Below are 20,797 nucleotides of genomic sequence, written 5' to 3'. Positions count from 1 at the left end.
TGAGCTAGGCTCCATTCGCAGTTAGTGGAGAGAAGTAGGGTCTCACAGGACAGAATTCATTTGACCCGTTCTAAATAACTACTAAAGGATTTGGTGAGTTGCATCTCAGAAGTGCCTGTATCTCTGCTTTGACCAGAAAGGAAGAACAGATAACTAACTTCAGCATAGCAACTGCTTTGAAGACATCTGAAGTTAGGTGAGATGGATTGCAGCCCAGTACCTGGAGGTTAAAACAGGATGTTGACAGTCCAGTTTTATGAATTCCTTCCTTTCTGTCATTGACTCCAAACATAACCACCAGCAAATCATTTAACTTCTCAATGTTTCAGTTTATGTATCTATAAAAAAGGTGTATTATGGTGTTATTACATTCTAGATACGCTGCAGAGTCATAGCAAAGCAAAACTAGCTCTTGAAAGTGTGTTGAGAACCTCAGAGGGAATATATTAAATATGTGCAAACCATATTAAAGAGACTACTAAAGAATGGGGAAAACAACTGACAAGACTTGGAGCAAGGCATAAAAGAGATTAAATTCCACTCGCTGCACATAAACGTTGTGAATAGTCTATCTTACAAATGTTTAGCATGTTGCACATGCTCAAGAGATCTAATATTTCAAGGTGGATTTTCTCCACACCATGAGAGGCAAAGAACTTGGTTAAATTGTCAGCTAGAGTTACGGAGCGTATGCAAGCTCGGAGAGTTTATTGTGCCGCTAAGCCTTGCAACAGTGTAAATGAAGCTCTTGTTGCAGGGTGCTAATCTTCTCAGAATTCTTATTAAAAATGGATGATTGCATGTACTTCCAAATAGCCAGGGCATCAGTTTTTGATTTACTAAGCCCATGAGCATTGCTCCCAGTGTATTTTCACAAGCTTTTTATAAAAATGAAAGGGAAAAAAATTGAGGGTTAAGATGGCCATTTGCATGGATTATTTTTTTCCCTTTATACCAACTAAGAAAGCCTAAAGGAGACACGTTTAAGTTATTAGGCAGGACAATACGGTAAATTTTGTTTCTGGACTTGGCACTCTCCCAGTCTGTGTCTGGAAGCAAATGGTTAATGCTCCACACACAGCCAGAGGTGCTGTAAAGGAGGGAGGAATTGAGCACCCGAGGTGATTATAGCTGAAAACATGACTCTAATGTAGGGAAATAATTCATATTTAAATAATTGATTATTATCTACAAAGTTATCATTATAATCATGTTTATAATGAATGCATGTTTTACCAATTTGAAATAACTAAGTATTCTAATCTTAGCAAGCTTAAAGAAAGTCTGTTAATGAGATAAGAATATTTTCCTTTCTGCATATGTATTAACTCCTCTTTTTTTAAGTTCAGAAAAGAGGCTTGCAAATGGATTACTCTGGGATGTGCTCTTGCAAATTCACCAGTGTGAGTGCAGGTAGCATCAGACGGGAACACTGCTGGAAAAAAATCTAGATAGCTAGAGGTTTTAAATTGTGCCTGATACTTCAAATTGATACAGCCTTTCCTTCAGTTCAGTGGCCTTTCCGTTCAGTTCAATGATGTCTTCACTTCTGTATTTCGTTAGTGGCTGGGCCAAAGCCCACTCCTGAATATCCGCGAAACATTTTTGACTCAAGGCTGTGGGATACGGAGCATCTTTATTTTAGTGGGAACTGATGACGCTCTTAGAGGAGCACATCCTTTGAGTTTCCTCAGTGCTATTTATTTTTCGTTCTTCCCAGGCACAGCAAAACCTTTCATTTCAAATGAAACCTGTACTATAAATATCAACACTGTAGTCACTTAGAAACCTATGCTCATACCGTGTTAGGTGTTAGCTTCCACCAAAATCAATGGAATTTAGGAATTTAAATCTCTTTAAGGATTGGGGATTTAGTGTAATATAATGAGTTCTAAAGGTATTATACTTTGAAACCAACTGGGAAATACAGTAACCAGAGAATATTCCTGCTTACTTTACAAACAAGGCCTCACATATCCTACATTTTACCTTGGGCTGGTGAATCACCAATGTCGTAGCAACATCATCTATACACTTTTGGTGAACAGCTTGACGCGTGGCAGGCAGACACCTTCCCCACGTGCAAGCCTCACAGTCATCATCAACAGATGGATTCAAATTCAACATATTTGGCTTGGAAAGGTGGAAGACTGACAACAGGTATTTTCCTGGATGTGTATTCAGGACCCCTTCATCTGCTTCCACAATAACTTACATCAGTGCATGGAATCATTCCCCTTCAGCTCATGATAACAAAGGGCACCAGTTCGTCCCATTTCACATCAAAAGGAGTGCTGGGATACAGAGATCACCCTTTAGGTTACTATCTGTCCAATTAGATGGACTATGATGGATTTTCTGTTGCATAATTTGAGGAATACAATTTTATGAACTTACAGAATTTTTTAAATTTAAAAATAACCTAAAAATACTGTTTTGCCCGTTTTTGCAAGATATGCACAACTTAAAATGCCACCGTTTTGCTAAATGGCAAAACACTGATTACCAGTAATAGATTGATCCTTCAGGAAAAGAACGAGTCTTGTTACAATACTGCCATTGTTGAGAGACAAGTTCCCCTGATAATCATAATCAGCACTTGATGTTCCAATTAACACTACTGAACATCATTTTTTTCAGGAGTATGTAAACTGAAACAGTACTTTTCCTTTTCCTAATTGCATTGCTGCTCATTTGTGTATTTTAGCTCAAAGCAGGAATCTGGACTAAATTTCCATTTGTCAAAATACCGGGAGTTAAGCTCTGGCTGCAGGTTACACATTGCCTGTGTAATCACACGCGCGCGTGTGAGAGAAATGGAAAAGCAATGGGAAATCGGGAAGCAGAGCCATTTCCAGTATCACAGCCATTCTGCTTCTCCTTGTATCTTCTCTATTTTATGAACTCCCGGAAAGGAGAAGTGTGGGAAAAGGCCTCCTCGAGAAGCAGTGCTGCTATGGGGTCCAGAAATACCAGGAAACAAAACAGAAGCCCTGGGGTGTAATAAACAACATGCAGTCTCCGTGGACTTTTATCCACTTAGAATGATTATTTTAACAGCATCCCAAAGGCTAGTGTATATAGTGATACGGGCTACAGTAGCAGGGATTATGCCTTTGCCTCCACAGTGAGCATATGGAGAAGCGGTACCCTTCAGTAAGGTCTGTGGAGACAAAGAGAAGACAGGCATTAGACATGTCTCAGGCTCACAGCCAACCCTTCTTCCAACTTGGTAGGGAAGTCAGCTACCCTGTGCTTTCCTTCAGTTCACAGCAATAAACTTCTACCGTTTAGTTCTTACACAGCATAAAATAGCTGCTCACATGAAGAGCAGTAAAATACCAGTGTCCTGCAGTCTCAGCCCAAATACATCTTAGTGGCTGTTAATTGGTAGCTTGTCATCCCAGCCCTTTTCCTAAATAGTAATGCTCACCTTCAAATACCCTTAAAATTGTCTTTGAAAATGAGTTCACATTGCTGCCATTGTTAGTTCAGAAGATCTATCCAATTTCAGGCTTTTCATGTTTATTAATTAAAAGGTGACCGAAAATGACATTATCAAAGCCTGCATTAAATTGCTCTCTTTGTTTTATGATGGTTAGAGGTCCCCAAATGGAATTGAAAAGGCCACATGTGTTACAATTATTATTTTTTTTAAGCAGACACCACTTTGTCATCATATACTAGATTCAAAGCTAGAGGCCACAGTCAAACACACAAAAGAATAGCTGGCTTTTTTCTCTTTCAAATTATTGATATGTAAGGGAGAGGACAGAGTAATTGTTTAATCACTGGCACATTGCTTTAAATCTAATTCTCAGCACACACACAGAAAACACAAATGGATGGAAAGGGCACTGAGGCATTTGAGTTGATTGATAGCAGGTCAGCGGCCAATGCACAATAGTTTAGATATAAAATGTAGCAAATTAAGAGCATCACATTCCAAAAGCATTATATGAAGCTGATCTCAACCAGAGAGATGGTTACTACTATTAAAAGGGGGAAATACTAGCCAATGTGCTCACCCAGCTGAAGTGTGCAATATTACATAGTGGATTGCACTGGGAAGGAAAAGGTAGGAAACTGAGGGTGGGGTATATTTTTGCTACTCTTTAGAGCACTCGCTTTGAAGCAGTGTTTGCTTATTTGAATAAATATTATGGTCCAGAAGTTGACCCTTTCAATTAACAAAAATGAGAGTGTTACTCATGAAAAGCAGTCCCAATGGGCTCAAAGAGTACAGGCAAGTCATGTGGCTTTCAAGCTAAATTCATGTACACCCTAATAGCACGGGGTAAGCCCATCTACACAGCAGGTAACTTTTTACATAGCTAATATTTTGTACCTACTTGGCATGCGCAGCACTCTGTTAATCTGGACGAGTCACTTGGTCTCAGTCAAAAGGCAGGAGAAAAGTTTCCGTGGTTATTACACTGTCTGACGTTTCCTAACCGCTTCATGTAATTAGTTCTAAGTTTTAAAATGCCTTTCTTTCCTATTCCTGTGATACACATTAGATTTTTAACATAAATATTTCATGTTTGCAGACCACAGGAGACCATACAGCTGAACAGATTATAAAACATAGTAAAGTTTAGAACAACACATAGCAGACTAGTAGCAGGCACTCCTGGAAGTTTACGAGGACAAGAAGTCCCCCAGTTTTCTGATCGTCCTCTGTGGATTTTGATCTCAGAGCAGCATGAAAGAGCAATTATAAAGTTTTTAAAATATATTATTAGGCCCTGGAAGTTTTTAAAATGTATTACTAGGCTCTAGTTTGAATAGGGACCAGACGAGAAAGTCACTGTCAACAGCTGGAGAGTTAGCGACTGACAGAAGAACCAACACAGCTCTGGAAAACCTCTGCAAGTGCAGCTGGAATTGGGATCGCTCACAGAGCGGTTCAAGCTAACTGTGGGAATTTGGGGGATAAATTTTTTACATCCTTTTTTATGATGTAAGGTGTTACTGCTCAGGGCTACAGTCCCAGCTACTTTTTATATCCACATGTAACTCCGTGGTCTGCCAGGACTTGAGCACTGTTTCAATACTCAGATCTGAGAACTCGTGTTAGGAGGGAGCTACAGGCTTTCATGCGTGTATGAAATGTGAGTTAAGAAGTTTCTTCGAATTAAAGTTCTTGTGAATCTGTTCATGTAGATGGAACCGATCTGGCTACTTACCAAAAGTGTATCAGAATCTGCCCTTTGATTGCCAGGCAGAAAAGATCAGGCAGCTCTCTGCCTGATCAAGTGATTTGTTATGACCTAATTGTATATTTAGATGTAAATGTTGCCTTTGGATTTGCCTGTAAGGGCACAATTTGACCCTTTCCTTTTTTTTCCAGCTGAAATGAAATTACGCCTAAGTAACACATCAAAAGAGGTAGGAATTTGCAGTTGGCGCCATTTAAGGATTAGTACTATCTATTGATATCACATTAATCAGATGTTCCTCCTGCTCAAACGATTCAAATCCTTTTTCAGAATGGTGAAAATAAACATGACTTGTATTGCAAATCAAGATGGGACCCAGCCTTCAGCTGCAGCTTTTGCTCTTTTCTTGACACTACCTAGCACAAACGACAGGACTGGGAGAAAGCCCAGCTAAGAATACGCCTGGACCAGGGAAATGTGTACCAAAGCAACACATCACTCGTTGGTTACTAATTCTGAGTAGTGATTTCAATAGGACTGTTGCTTGTTTGCAAAATTCAACAAATTATATTCAGGATTAGGACTGATAATCCTGATTTTTTCCAAGGAATTAAATGGGCCAAGGAATGAATCATATGGAGAACTACCTATTTGACTGTAGCAGAGATCCATCACAAAAACAGGGCATTTCTGTGATACAGTGTGGCTGAACCTTGCTGCTGAGTGTGATACAGCAGCTCTGTGAATGAACTGAGAATTTCAGTCCCTAGAGCTCAATTCATTAGCCTGCACAAGCATTAACATTATTTCTTTGAAACAGAGGAAGAATGAGATTCTCACAAGTATTATTTGCTCCATATAGATGTACAATATAATAGAACATACTACATTCATATGTTGTAGTTGGAGATATCTGGCTATTATCAGGGAACACTTATAATTAAAAATACATTACCCTCACCTAAAAAGTTCTGGCTTAACAAGTGAAGACTGTTTTCTTGATGCCTGGAAGTTTAATAGCCTCAGAAAATTATCACAGATCAATAACATGTTATCTTCTATTATGGCTAACCATTTCACTACTCGTTCATAAAATAACGCTTTTCTTAAGAGCACCAGGTCCTGGCTACAAGTTGCAGCTTTACTCCCTAGATGCAGTGTTTTTCTTTTCAACCGAAACTGCAGAGAAAGTGAATACTGTCAAAACAGACAGTATTCCAAACAGTCATCATGACAACTTCATCTTAGTATGTCAACATACCAAGTGTTTCTCCTAGATACCTCGATGGGCCAGACTCAATGACCCCAGAGCAAGAGAAACTTTCAGCGCTAGAAGCGGCTCTTCCTGTTGGCTAGATAAGAATAACAACAAAAAAGATGTTCCTTAGAGAAAATAAGGAAGACTGAAACAGTGAAAGAGGAAGAAGAACTGACAGGCAGAGGGGGATGCTGGAAGGAGGCAAAATGGAAATGCAGAAAGAAAGAGGTTAAAGAAAACCACAGGTTGTGTATATAGCGAGGGAGACAGGACAAGAGTTTGAGCTGCAAGTGACTGAGTTTATACCCAAAGCCCTCAAATTTTCAATCAGGATCCGCTTTTGTTCAGACTCCTAAATACACACAGCTTGCTCTGCCATCCTGCTGCCTCGCAGGACTGTCTCTTCCCAAAGAGATCAATCTATACTACTTCCAGAAGCACTAAGGCCACACAAGATCTTCTTTTGCTGCAGGCCTAACCCTCTTTGAGCAGTTCCCTTTCATACCAGGCCTGGCAGGGTTTTGTCACACTATTAAATTCCTGCAGCCGCTCTGTAGTAACATGCCAGCCACTATAGGCCATACGCGGTATGGAGAAAGGAGGGGGATACGCCAGAAAGGAGCCAAGTAAAACTGCTACCTTTTTCCAGATGCACATTTAGAGATACAACGCTAGGTAACTGCATTCATTCCTAGTCAAGAAAGCCCCTAGCAGCCAACTCTTGCCAATAAAAGCTACTGCAATAAATTTTTTTAAGTGCTACAGATATGGAAAAGCCTGAATGATCAGAAAGCATTTTTGGTTTGTTGTTTGTTAGATCCAAGGAGACAAGCTGTTATTTTATTGCTCTGTGGAGAAGCTCCTACTTTGATGGACAAAATGTCTAGAACAATTGGACCACAAAGTGACATAAATCCCAACAGAACAAAAATATATCCATTACCTACGGTATGTCCAGAATCAATCTCTGTGAGGGATGATTATGGTATTGACCTGAGATCTGTCAGTACATTTTCCTCTGAGAAGTCCCTAGTGCTTGTAGACAGGGCCCCTGTGGGGGTTATCTTTCATGTACACCAATATGAACTGAATACTAAAAACTTGCCTTGCGTGTGTGCTTTTCTTAGCCAGATTATAACAATTAATGTCTATTGAATTATTAGCTGGACACAAGTTGGGCTGAAAGCAGGGTGTGAAAGAAATGAATATATATGGTACAAAGAATCTGTATCACCAAGTCCTCAGTGACTGAGACGCTAAGCAAGTCACTCCACAATATTAGCCTTCTCACCTCAGTGCTTGATCTACCTGGACAAACTCCAGTCAATATCTGAATAAATTTGGTAATCAGGATGGCAGCAGAAAGGAATCAAAAGCTGAACAGGGGATAATCAGCAACAGAAAACCCTTTTTGCCTAATGCATTGTAACTTCTCATTATTAGAAAGACCCTCATGTTCATCTGGAATTAATATAACCATTTTTTTTCAGATGGTCATTTGGTCTGTGTGGAAAATGGAAGAGAGTTACTGTATCTCCTTCGACAAAGGAAGATACATCCAGTCTGAGCGCAATAATTGCAAGTGGACCAACCACAAAGAATTGCCTTCAAAGATCACATCATCACCAAGACCCAAATAACCCATCCAAGCCAGAGAATTAATTGATGTCCAAAAGCAGAGTTCTGCTGGAGGGAAGAAAACCCTACAGAACAGAAACCTTGCCACGTAGCCCAGCATGATGTAGATGGAAGAATCACCCTCCTTGTTCCCCTGGACACTAACCAAAATAAAGTCAGGAATTTTAGTACACTGCCGACTAATAGGATTAAAACCAGGTACATGAAATTTGAGAATGTCTCCTGACACTTAAGGCTGTCTTGGCAGTCTGTTCATCACACAGGAGCAAAACCACGATATGAGAAGCAATCTAACAAGCTGAACACTGTAGCCCAGGGCCTCTGTGCAATCAGAATATCTCTATCATCCTGTTGTTTTCTCGTACACCCCGGAAAACCGAGATCAGCTAAACAGTCCATGACAAAGTACTCGAAAAAATACATCTGCTGCTCTAGTCCTTAAAGACTTAGAATCTCAGCTCTCTCTCCTTGAAAATAAAAGGGAAATTCAAAGTGAGTTACTCTGCTTGTGACACACGTTATTGCTGGGGCGGCTGATACCTCACCCCCAAGAACCATACGACAAAATCCTTCTCTGGCCAGGATCCCCAGTGCTTATATCGCACAGCTTGAGAGCCAAAGAGAGGAGAAAATCACAGACAGGAGATGGCAAAGTTCCCCCAGGAATCCCAGCGCTCTGTCCCATGTCAGTATAGGGTTGAGCGTGTGTTACAATCCCAAAGACACCTGGTAATGCCAGATTTAGATTGCTTTCAGACCTTGTGATAGCGTGCACTTGTGGCTGATCTCATGACACAGTTCAGGCTGTGAAGCAACTCTTCAGTTTTTCAAGAATCAGTGGTTACCCAGCCTTATTCTGTGGAGAAGTCTGGCATGTGGGGGACACCAAGTTCCTTTGTATTTGCATTTTTAAAAGACTTTAAGTGTCACAAAAGGTTTTTAAATTAAAACACTTGCCATAGAGACTAGAACTGTTCATAACAGGCATAAAAATGTTTAACTGACTTAAATCCTCGCACACGGACAAAGATGATTTTTACCTGGCATTCTGCAGCCGTTCCAAGTTTTAGCATTGTAACAGCTTAGAGGATGGGACATGGATTGCACATTACAGTGTCTGATGCATTAAAAAGGGGGTTTTTTAGTCATTTTATAGTACATCTGCAGGAGACTACTTTCAAGCTGGGACTATCACTACATCGAATTGGAATAAATACATATTTTGCATGCTTATAAACACACATACACAAAGTACAAATACGCACACTGTGTACTTCTCTGTAAGAACTCAAAGAATTTTTCAAGCATTGGTTGATTAACTGAAGAAAATCACGGAAATGGACACAAATGTTCCCATATCCACTCTACAGCAGAGTACAGTGAGGTAAAACTACCTCACTAAAACTACCAGTGAGTGAATCCCTGGGTCCCAGACTGTCAGGAGGACTGAGTGCCAGTCCTCAGCCAAAAGCTCGCTCCGGCTCCGCTATAGGGCTTGCTTCTGCCCCAGCACTCTCGCTGAAGATCCTATGAAGCACTTAGTTATATTTAATCATGTAAGTACTCTGGACCTTGCAAGATCAAGCCTCAATGAAATATTTAAGAGACATGCATGCGAAAACAAAGGTAACTGACATCAGGAATAACCAGAGAGCCTTACAAATTACTTGGAAAGAAATGAAATCTTCATAATGTTATAAAGAGAAAAATCAGCTTCTAACGGGCAATAATTAGAAAAGAAACAGTCAAATGTTTTGTATTTAAATCTGATAGATGTGTGCCTGAAACCTGAAATTCCGTACAATAAACATCATTGCGGAGGATGCATGGACAGCTGAAACAACCACATGAAAACTCAGGTTGCAGTGGGAAGCGCTGAGGTAACTTCAGCTACAGCGGCACAAAGGTTGCTCGTGTTTACCAAGTCCCATATAGATCTCATCAAGCTACTGTTAATTTCAAGAGTGTTTTATCACAGCTGGGAAGAATTCATACCATAGAAACCTTGGCTTTACAAAAATAGTGTTTTCTGAAGTATGCTAATTATTTTATAAGTATACAATGACTGCAAATACTTCAAAGGTAAACAGAAACAAGAGTGGATTGAGGCTGTGGCTTAAAATTGAGGTGGGAGACCTTTCAGTAGAAGCATGCAAACATTTTCAGCATTCTCAGCTTTTGATGGATTAATACATTGTGTTTCCTCTCCTTTTTTTTCCCCCCATAGAGTTGCATCAAAATTTAATGAGCAAGAAAATGTAAGGAAAAGGAAAAATAGCTATGGAATCACTCAGACAACAAAGATTTAGCGGCCATAAAAAATCCTGAAGTTGCCATTATTACTATTTATATTACATTAGCACTCAAAATATAATGCACACTTTACAAACACAGAGAGATTATCTCCGTCCTAAAAACAAATTTACTTTCTAAAGACAATGAGAATGAGGACCTGTACCTCCTTGCAAGATACGACTTGCTGGGCTGGGTTTCTTGTCAACACCGATGGCTTTATGCACTGGTCAGTTGTGCAGCCAAACAAGTTGAGTTTTCTAATGGCACACAGCCACAGTATATGGCATGGTTGTTTCAGTCATGGAAATACATTAACTCAGATATGCAATGCCAGTTACAAAATAGTTTCGAACCGGTTTTCTTTCATGCTGTTGCAAGCGAGAAAAGCTCCCAAAGTCCCCGGATTTCTACAGACCTTACATAGGAATAGAAATAAACTAATTTAGAAGCAAATTCAGACATTTTAGTCTATGGATTGCCCTCATTACTGAGGCTTGTTGGTCATTCCCAGCAGCCTTCCACTCCCTCCCTGAATGCACAGGCAGAACCATTAATGACAGAACAAGCTGCCTTTCCAAGCTGAGGTACTCCTCATGCAAACTGCCCTCTCCTTTGCCTGATGTCCCAAGCCTTGTATAATCTTGGTCAGTTTGAGAGAGAGAGAAAATGATTACAGAGAAGATCTCATCCCTTTGCTCATGTTGACTTTTCCGGGCCAGTTATTAATGTCATTTGCATCATCTGGAATAAGGTACAATTCAGTATGCTGGAAACTCAGCAAGAATATAACCCAGGAAAAGAAAGGTCCAAACAGAAACTCACTCAGAAATTCTGACAAACGTGACTATAGGCATTGCCGTGCAACTACGATGTGCAGAACAGAATCCTGATGGACCAGTCATAATGTATATAAATACTGATAGATCAGATCTGCCCAAAGATGGCACATTTGTTGGAAGACAGATGTATCTGCTGATGCTTAAATGCACAAAAAGAGACAGAGATCACAAATTGGTCATGCAGTTTGTCTCTATCCATCCACTATTGCAGTTCTCTGCTCTTCAGCAGCACCTGAAGGAAACTGGAACCAGAGCCACTGCTCAGACACGATGATCTTCAATGTCCAAACAACAGCCAACATAAAATATAATTCAAGCTACACTACAGGGCATGTTTTCAGCATTTTTTTTTTTTTTGGATGATGCTTGGGGATTTAACTGCAAAACTCCCATTATTAATAGAAGTCACACAGCTAAATCCCCACATACTATAGCGAAAATATCGCCTTACATTTCTCTCTGGTACCACTCCTGATCTGTGCTGACAGCTCTCTCATCATGAATAACATTATGTCAGGCTGCCCAATGATTCCTGAAACTGTCAACAATGTTTAAAGTCAAGTTCTCCAAACTTTTTAAAACTTAATCATCTTCACTCTGGAAGCATAAAAGTTGAATGCAATAGAAAATGTGCAGATTCACAGCAAGCTTTATTGACTTGCTGGCCAAAGACTTCATCTAGCTGCTGAAACATTTACATACTACAAAGCACCGTCTATAGAAACACTGTCCTTAAAGGCTGGAATATACGTGAGATGCCAGAAAGAGTTGAGAAAGTATGGAGAATAACGCATAGTGTACTTGATTTTTACACTAAATTATCAAAGCCCCTCAGTCAATCCAATATATGCCATCAGCCTAGTTTGGGGAATTTTGTAATACTGTACACAAACACAGTTGAGAAAGAAAAAGTCTTGAGAAATCTTAATTTCCTTGGGTTTTTTCTGTTTAAATCTGCCTTGCAATGTCACTTTTCAAAGTGTGGAAGACCATCAATCCCTCCATATTTTTTTTTTTTAATTACTGGTCATCAATGTGATGAAAAGTTCCAGACTGAAAGCTTGAAGAAAGCGTAATCAATGTATGCAGGTCCACAGGGGGCACTAGTAAAGAAAATACCACCAAACAATCTTCTGAAAGGAAGCCAATCAACTTGACATTTTTAAATGGCTCAATTAAAAATAAATACATATATAAAATGTTCCAAATTGAGTGACTGGTAAATGTTGTATATACTTTAAACGCCTATGTTTTACATTCTTTTTTGTTACTTTTGCACTCCCCTTTTGTTGTCTAGAAGGGTCTTTTCAGCAGGAATGACATTAACTCGTACCCCAGACCTGCAAACTATTGACCTACACACAGCCAAACACACAACTAAGTATCAGCAGGATCAGGAGGAGAATAAAATCTCTCAAAAGTGTACGCAACAAACAAACAGATAGCAATGAACAGAAAAACTGGTTTTTTCTCTGCTAACTCAGTTATTCACTGTATGTGAATTTTAGCAGGTGCAACATTCTGAGACAGAAAAAAACTTATTTGCAACTACAGGACGGCTCTGCAAACACGCTCAAGGAGAACCACTGCAGGAGGGGACTTAACAGAGCACCGTGAAATATCTACTGCAAAAAAACTCAATTGGCTGCTACTTTTCCATTACTAATTTTTTTTTCCTTTTTTTTAAAAGATCATAGTACTTCCATGAAAAAGAACTCTTTCTCTTGTCATCATCTATCACAGGAAGTATGTACATGTTGGTAAAAAATAATCAGGAGACAAAATCCTAGCACGCTCATAGGGGAACTCATTTAACTGCCTGGATTGTAGAGGCAGCCACTCCAGATTTCAGGAGTTGATCCAAACTGAACTGACTTTCTGTGCCTTCTGAGATTCACCCTTCATTTTTCACAAATCTTCCAGGGTCTGTGCTTCTCTCAAAGCTGCAACTCCTTGAATCAAGGGATCACATTGAGCTTCACTTTTTTAAATGTGAGATTTAGTTTTAATGCCCAGAATGCATCAGCTGAATGCACTTGAGAAGTTCAGAAACACAAAGGCAAAGAAAAAGGGATGCAGAATATATTAGTTTATAACACCAGGACTATTATGGCAAGTTTGTATTTCGGGCCTTAATTTATGATTTTTGAATAGTCTTTGCTGGCCACACTTCTATTTTCTTCTACGGACTGTTGAACCAAAGCATGTTAACAAAGCAGCCAATAAAATCTCTGTGCACTGTATTGAAGTCCTCTTCAAAGATCTCTAACATATGTTTCGTGAAGAAATAGAGGGTGTATCTGTCAACTTCTCTCAAGAGCTAATAGAGAACAATTTCATTTGCAGAGGAAGGCACAGTTATTCTGCTGGTTCCATATTAACCTGGGAAACCCTTTAGACCAAGGGTATTTCCTCAAAGTCAGTTTCTACTGGGTTTTTTCACTCTGGAAGGAGCAGAAAAATTTTGAAGTTGAATGGAGAAACAGTCTCACAGAGTGCCCACATGATAGGGCCTGTCTTAAAGAAAGCTCTTATCTGTAGGAAATTTTTTCAGTCATGAGAATCTAAACATAGCTCCCTGTTCGCAGAGAAAATAAAAATGACACACAAAAGAAGTCCTATCATTTTGGCCCTGGGTAACTATGGATAAAAATAAAGTAAGGAAGAAGTAAAAGTGACCAGCGACTGTTTCCTTTAACTCCTTTTCAGTTGCTCCCCAGTCAAGCCACTGATGTGGTTTGGTCTAGAAAGGGATAAACCAAATGACCACGGTTAGTATGTACACAGCACACTGGTCTCTTATACTTTATTTGCTACCTAAGTAACAGAAGAAGGATTTTCTCGCTCTCTTTCCTTCCCCTCCTTTCTTTCACTTTGTCAGAAAAGAGGTAGATGTATTAGTAAGAGAGAGACAGAGAGAGAGGCAGAGCGGTGGTTACTCATTAGCCCCATGTTCTCTGATAGCCAACACGCACCACTAATTTTGTCTTCTCAGGGGATCCAGCCATGGTGTGCATCTTCCACGTTTGCCAATAATTGCACTAACACTCAATCTTGTACCATGTGAATTGCCTCTACCAAACAGATATGAGATCTAACATTGTCCTGAAGCTTGACTCAAATGTTTTTAGATCCAGCCTATATTGTTAAGTAGAACAATAATAACAGGGAAATAACAATTAGATATATAGAAAAAAATTATTGGCAGTGAGGGTGGTACAGCATTGGACCAAGTGCCCAGAAACCGATTAAGACCCTGAACAACCTCAGCTAATTTCTGAGTTGGTCCTCCTTTGAGTAAAGGGTTGGACCAGGTGACTTTCAGAGGTTTGTTCCAACCTAAATTCTGACTCTAACTACAGTTTAAACAGCCAAACTCTCCAATGCTAGTGGCTAGTTGTGGGGTTGCTTATGTGACAGACTGGTCACACATTTGCAACACATCCTATTCTCCCAGGGAAATTTCTCATTAAGTTGAAAGACAAGGTAAAATTGTCTAAAGAATGCTAGACCAAGAAACATGAATTATTGTATCTTGTCCTTCTCAGTTCTTCACATCTCCTCAAACTCCTGTATGAAAAATAATTACTCTCTTTACTACAGAATAACACAGAAATAACACAGATCTTGGTCCTTGCAATAATTATTCAGAAATTGTTTTGGTAAAGGAGTAGGTTTGCCAAGACAGAATTCATTCAGGGGCTGCTTCAAGCTCTGCTGAATGTTTATATCAACTTTTATGCAATCTGACATTCCCAAAAAGAAATGACAGTAATGGACTGGAAACACAGCGAAACCATTACACAACACAGAATAGAGTTTCAAAAGAAATGGAACTTAAGAGCTAAATTTCTTAAACTGGATCTGATAAGGGACTGGCCTGAACAGAAAACCTGTGAGGAACTTTCAAACTAACAGCTCAAGATGACACTCTGTGTTGCTCCAGAATGTAACACGGAAGTTGTAATGCAATATTCCCCTCTGGGTTTTATTTTGTTAGATTTGACGGACCCAAGCAGACTTTACACCAAATAGCAATAAAGACAGAAAGACCTTCCAGGGAAGCAGTAGAGACTCCAGGAGTAAGGTCCTGGCACTCCTCTCTGGAAATCTGTCCCCATCCCGTGCTCCAGACTGGTTTTAGGTGAGCTACAATCCACTGGTGTTACAGCTTGTGAGACTGTAGGCTGCAGTGCAGAGTATCTCACCTTCACCATCCCAAAACCACTAGCTGGTTGGGTCTATCTAGACAAGTATATAGTATTGCAGACCTTAGCAACAGTGCCAGGACATGAGAGGAAATGGGGTCTTTTTCAGTTCCCTTCCTTGGAAGGGACCAACAACATTTTGTTTCAACAAAATTAAATGGATCTAAGCGTGTACGTAGAAGCGCATTCATAGAAACAGAATTCCTTGTTATGATGACAGTGATGCAGCCTTGCCAATAAACGCTCCAGCTTTTATATTGGGGCTGAAGCAGACATTGATCTTTCCTGAAACTTTAAGAGTTCTCCAGGAGGATCCTTCCATCTCTGTAGCTTCAGGACTCAGCAAAGTTCCTCATGTCTGAGCCACCCTGGAAATTTTTTACAACAAGCTGCTGCTTCTGAGCCCAAGTGAAACCTTATCAGCCTGAAACATATTCCTGTTTCTCCCTAGCAGTCACTTAAAGTGGCATTGCATTTTCTTTATTATTCTCTTTTTCCTCTTTCCTTGATAATTCCTAGCTGGAGATAATGTTCTTTAGTGACTAAATGCATACACAAGCAGGAGCAATACGCCTTTGTTTTTTCACGTTATGATGTCTGTCTAACAAGTAATGGGTCTGTCCACACTCCATCACTGTCAACCTTTTCCACAAGACGTAAGAACAGTGTAGGCCAACAAAAGTTCTTAAATGCCCCCTCCCTGCCCATCTCTAAGAATAGGAAGGGTAACCCTACAGTCTCTCCAAAGTATCATGTAACATCCTTCTCTAGCTTGTTACGTGGAGTCGTGCTGGTTTGCTCTAATAATGGGAGAAGATTCCCGCCCCCTCCAATTTTGGAGGGTTCTTAATGATTCTTTCAGAATGAACATCGCTACTAAAATATAAAAATGCTATTTAAACAAACTTGTAAAATATTCCTCTTCCTTTATACTGCTAACAGTCTCTACTCGTTACTTCACTCCCCAAATCTGTCCTTCAAACAGTACCAATTGTGTACTGAAGAGTTCTGTCCCTTCTCTTTTTTGCACGCAGATAACATATAACCGTCTTTCCTCCCCCGCCTCATCGTAATGCATTGCAGAATTACTGAGGACATTCTTCTCAGAGCTTGTAAAACGATAGCTAACACTGGGCTAATTGTCTGTGAGGTGACAACTGCTCCATCCAAATGTCTGCAAAACATCTCAGCAAGTCTCTTCAATTAACAAAGTCAAGTATGATTGATTTAATTTTCACTTGAGAGTTCTTCTCAGAAGAACTGGTTCAGGTATACCCAACATGGCATTTATTGAAACAGAATGGGTAAGGATTAAATGTTCTGCATTTATACAGAGCTCTGCATCCAAGCATCTCAAACTCTGCGTAAGTAAGTCCTTAATTAATTAAGACTCAAGTTATCCTCCGTGGTAGAGAAATATAGCTTTGCCTACTTTATAGGTCAAGGTCTGAAGCAGAATTAGGCCAAATGAATTGGCCAAGATCCCACAGAAAGCACATGGCAGAATGGAAAATTCAAATGATTTCAATTCCGAGATTCCTCACACTCCCCACACAAAAAAGCTGTTGTACCTTCATTCATTCTTTCCTCCTAAATATTTGTAATTTTTTAACACGATGACTGTCATTTCCAGTCAGAGGGAACAACACACCGTCACTGAAGCAGCTCTTAGAAGCTTCTTTAGAGGAAGAAAATATAAGAACAGTACTTCAGAGCAATGCAGAATAGGAGGTTTAGGGTTGTTAACCTGATACTTGTTCTGATTTTATCAGCACAGTCCAGGTTTGGAAAGCTCAGATAAGCTAAAATTGGTAACTTCAATATTTTTGTGACTTCATGTCACCATCCATAATGCTACCAGATAGCAAAACATTATACATGATGACATAACACCTGGAGAAAGCATTATGCTTATCAAAAGGCTGTGGGTTTAGCCAATTCAGTTCAAGAGCTCGTGAACATTTCTGAGCTTTTAGCCAGGCTCTATCAGCTCTGGTTATTACCTCTGTCCTTTTTCTGGCAAGCTGCTCCAAAATAAGAAGCAAATGATGTGGCTGCATTGTCTACCCTATGCAAAAGCCGTGCAAGGGTTTAATAGTTTGATGCACAACAGGAAAGATGCAGGTCGCTGTCGTCTGTTAAACCATGACCTTGTGAAGGTAACTGAAAAGAAATTAAAAAAAAAATAAATCAGACTGCCCTGCCTTCACAGACCTCTGCCTTTTGTGTGAAGGCAGCTATAAAACATGTGTCAGGGAAGCCACAATACTGCTAACAAGAGACAGTGGAAGAAAAGTTGTCTCCCTTGCTCAGAAAAAACCCAGCACATCTACTGCAGACGCTCTAAGTCAGCGACCGTTTAGTCCGAAGTTTCAACCAACTCCTTAAATTCACCATCTCGGGGGCCTTGCTGCTTAATAAAGACTACGGGGTGTTGAGAAGCACAGTATATTATTTCATTAAGTGCTTTTCGGGAGAAGGGGATTTAGAAGTAAAACTGCTGGCTTTGTGTGGCAAGGTTACGACCTTTGACAACTTTGGAGCTTATCTCTTTCATCTTCCCACTCCCCCGAGACCCCGAACTTGCGGAGGGATGGAAGCGGGTAAGCCGGGGCCAGACAGAGTCCAGCATTGTTGTGGGGCTGCCTCCTCTCCCTCTCCCTCTCTCCCCTTCTCTCTCTCTCTCCCTCTCCCTCTCGCTCTCTCTCTTTTTTTCCCCCTAAACAAAACAGATCTGAACTGAGCCAAGGAAACAAAAATGTATTGTTCCTCGCAGATGGAAGCGAGTGTCGCCTAGGTAACCAGATTAATCTCCTTTTTCTCTCCCTTCCTCTCTTGTAGTGCCGTAATCGGTGGGCTCTTTTCACAAAAAAGCCAGCCTCAAAGCTGGGGCTCTAACTAGGTTCCTAATTAGCTGCAATTTACAATGAAGACAACATGATGAGATAATAGAAATTTGCAAAATAATGACATACCTCAGCAAAATATTCCTCCTCCTAAGAACCATTTTTATACAAAAACAATAAAGAGGGCCCTTCTAAAGCAAAGCTGGAAAATGGTGGTGTATTATGTGACACAGAACATTATTGTTCGCCTCTTGTTCCCCCAATCAACAGCTTATTGTTTGGCATCTTAAATAAAAATGACTCAAATACAGGCCACATAATGATCTCCATTGCGCTAATACACTGTATATACAGAGTAGTCAAAAATGTACCCAAGCCAAGGCCAGTGGGGCTGATAAAGTACCGGGGCCCAGAAAGGTAATTTACAATACAATGCACTAACTATTATTACTGGTCTTAATCACACATATCTTTCTGATTTCTGTCAGGATGCGCTCTGACATCAAAAAAGGGCACCCGAACAGGGGGCAGCTAGTTAATGAAATATGATGGATCGCATTTGTTTTCATGTGGTGGTTAGCTCAAACGAAGCAGCCTCCAGACTGTTAGCCAACAGTCTTCTCTTGTGCGACATCAAAGGCTCCCATTGACGGGGGGAGAGGGAGGGCGCGGGAAGGGGGATCGCGGGAAGACAGCGCAGAGGGAGGAGCGCCGAGCAACTCAAAGGACCATTAATCGTAATCTCTACCTTATGTCCGAAAGGGGAGAGTAGAGAAATATAACGGGCTGGGGCTGACCTGCCACTGATTTCAAGGAGAAGGAGTGTCAGCACCTCCACGTGCAGTGGAGGAGCGGCATGGACACTGAAATTTGGTATTTTGTTGCACAAGGGTGACTTGTCATTGCAGATGTGAGGAGCACGTTCCTGTTGAAGCTGGAAGGAGAGGGAGAGGAGAGGAGAGGAGAGGAGAGGAGAGGAGAGGAGAGGAGAGGAGAGGAGAGGAGAGGAGAGGAGAGGAGAGGAGAGGAGAGGAGAGGAGAGGAGAAGAGAGGAGAGGAGAGGAGAGGAGAGGAGAGGAGAGGAGAGGAGAGGAGAGGAGAGGAGAGGAGAGGAGAGGAGAGGAGAGGAGAGGAGAGGAGAGGAGAGGAGAGGAGAGGAGAGGAGAGGAGAGGAGAGGAGAGGAGAGGAGAGGAGAGGAGACCTCAGGGCAGTTTTGATCTCAACAGAAACGTTTCATAAATAGCAACAGATTGTCTAAAACTGTCAGGAATACCAGCAGCAGTACAACAAAAGTCATTCCTTATTTATTTGTGGACTCAGCACCATTGACTGTTGCAGCTGCAAATATTCAAGAACTGCTGGTCAATGGATTGTCCCTTAAATAAATGCAACTACAACCACTTTGGGCAAGGATAGGAAAGTGTTATCATGCACCTTGACCTGGTCTTTTGGTTCCTGAATATGGCAAGAAGCCTAACTTCCTTCACAGAGTAATTGAAAGGAATCAGAAATGTCATATTACAGAGAGAGCAAACCAACTGCTGGAAAACACCAACAGGGTACCTGGTTGTAGCTGTATAGTAAGGTCCTACAAGACCGTTTACAACGAGGGCTAACCATCCAAAGAAGCATTATAATACTGCTGCTATCTGTTTATACAACTTCTTTCATCTGTAGGGATCTCAAAGGACTTAGATGGTATTATAAGTTTGCTGAGGAGAGCTGCTGAACACACTAATGATTAACATTATGCTATACAAGAATAAGGAAAAGAAGCAGATTTTAGAAGTACCCCAAATATACCCATTCTAATGACCACTGCCATGAGATTTTTAACAGCAGACAGAACAGACTGGACTTTGGGTTTTAAGATGTTACGCAAAACACTGACACAAGAAACACATGGGGGTACCATTCATCCCGACCCCCTTTGGAAGTGTAATGTCACGCCTTTAAATGAACGACAGTGAACCTTCAAACAATAATTAAAAAAAGCAGCACGCAAATTTGAGACACAGTACGGCATTGAAAGTAGGCTTCAATTCTGGAATTGTGTCTCTATAAACAAACATACCCTGGTCTGCAGAGATTTCTAGGAAAAAGAGAACAAGGTGGACAAATGTGAAGCATTCGCTCTTGAAATGGAAATAAACAACAATAAGCGATTGATGGTCAGATTCTGATATGCTTGCTCTTAATACTGTTCTCTCCATGCAAAGTCTGATTGCAGAATAAGGTGTTATTCAGTGCAAGGGCATCAAAACTGATTCTGAAAAACAAAATTATGTGCAAGGTACTTGAACTGCCAGTAAGGCAGTCCTACTCCAACAAAGGCTGAGCATCTTCTTATCCCATTGACTTCTCCCTGCACGGGAGCTGAGAATCCAGAAGTATCCTGACACGCAGGATCAGGCAGCATCTAAGGAAAGAGCAGGAAAGTCAAGAAAACAGCTTTGAACCTGTGAACCCAATTCAGTGTAAATCCTGTGTTGACGTGACTGAGTATGGAAAGAAATGAAGTCACTGGTGCTTCTTTGCAGCAACTGAAGG

General features: G+C 40.6%; 1 protein-coding gene across 22 annotated transcripts in view; it reads right to left on the bottom strand.

The window, feature by feature from the left end:
- SOX5 (SRY-box transcription factor 5) overlaps positions 1-20,797 on the bottom strand; it is a 656,593-nt gene that overhangs the window by 319,547 nt on the left and 316,249 nt on the right. The window lies entirely within an intron of this gene.

Source organism: Larus michahellis, chromosome 1 (genome assembly GCF_964199755.1).
Source record: "Larus michahellis chromosome 1, bLarMic1.1, whole genome shotgun sequence".
Lineage (NCBI taxonomy): Eukaryota > Metazoa > Chordata > Aves > Charadriiformes > Laridae > Larus > Larus michahellis.
This window is presented reverse-complemented; position numbering and strand designations above follow the sequence as displayed.